Below are 1,528 nucleotides of genomic sequence, written 5' to 3'. Positions count from 1 at the left end.
TAGAGGCACTCCAGTGCTCGAACACGCGCCGTACTCGCCTGATTTAGCACCCTGTGACTTTTTCCTGTTTCCGAAGATCAAGTCTGCCTTAAAAGGAACCCGGTTCGAGTCGATGGAAAAGGTGAAGCGAAAATCGGCGGAGCTCCTAAATGCTCTTACAAAAGAAGACTTCCAGCATTGCTTTGACCAATGGAAAAAACGAATGGAACGGTGTGTGGCGAGGGGAGGGGAGTACATTGAAGGGGAGCATTCAATTGTAGAATAATTTTTAAAATAAAACTCTTTTTCATAAGCAGTCTCGTTATTTAATAGCCAGACCTCGTATGTTTAGTGTTTGTATTTTACTTTCATTTTGTAATGTTAATATAGTATGCTAATGATACATGTATTAAAAATAATTAATTTTTCCATAAATAATTTGCCTTTTGAATTATAACATTATAACTCGTTGGGAATATCTCGCTGTATCTATGTGCAATTGTCTAAAATATTTTGTTATATTTTTATAATAATTTATTGTTGCATACAAATTTATAGATGCACGAATAATTTAAAACATTTATAAATTTTATATTTCTTATTTGTGATAATTCTAGGATACTTTCATGAGAAAAGATGTATATCAAGAAGTATATAAGAATAAAAAAACATTGAAAACTTATAAAAAATGTGTATATATTATATTTTGAATTTCAAGAAAATAATATTATCCTCTTAGTTGTACATATAAAATATAATATCATAAATATGCATTACAGCAATAAATATAAAAATAAATATCCATTTTGACAACTTCTTAAATTAAAAAATTGAAAATGCATTCTTGTCAGTTTCGTTTATCTTTTATACTGATAACTGTGTTAATATCATAGTGTATACATTATTGTATTTACATATTGGGTAGCAAATGTAATAAACTTTTCACAGATTTGTACATTTTATGTCAATGATGTTTTTAATGCTTTATTGTTCTTAGCAATATTATGTAATAAATTCTTTTTGTTATTAATACGAACTTTTTATAAATTGCTTTGCAACTATTAGTGTTCCCAATTTTTTCCAAAGCTCTTGTATTTCTCCTTCCTTTTTTGTTCCAACACAGAATTGTAACTGTTTTGACACATAAAGACATTTTAAAAAAGGACTTTCGTTATGGTTAGTTAAAAACAATACAAAACACACGTTCTTCATGTAATTCTTTGGTCGATTTTGGAGAAATACAGTAGGAATAATGAATGATTTTAAACATTTTCGATTTGAATTTTCCTCCCAATACTGCTCTTCAAAACGTAACTGAAAAAAACATTTGCACAAATTGTTATTAGTTAAATTTCTTGTAATAGGCTGCGCTTAACAGACTCAGCAGTTTTGTAACCATATTTTTATTCGTCGCGCTGATTAATTTATACTTTTAGTTTTAAAGGAATAGTCCAATCTCAGTGAAGAAACATCATAACAGTTGCAAAACTGTTGAGTCTGCTGAACACAGCCATAGATTTATATATTGTTTGCTGATTAATGTATGAAT

This window comes from Trachymyrmex septentrionalis, unplaced genomic scaffold, assembly GCF_001594115.1.
Source record: "Trachymyrmex septentrionalis isolate Tsep2-gDNA-1 unplaced genomic scaffold, Tsep1.0 scaffold223, whole genome shotgun sequence".
Classification (NCBI taxonomy): domain Eukaryota; kingdom Metazoa; phylum Arthropoda; class Insecta; order Hymenoptera; family Formicidae; genus Trachymyrmex; species Trachymyrmex septentrionalis.
Note: the sequence above shows the minus strand (reverse complement) of the source record.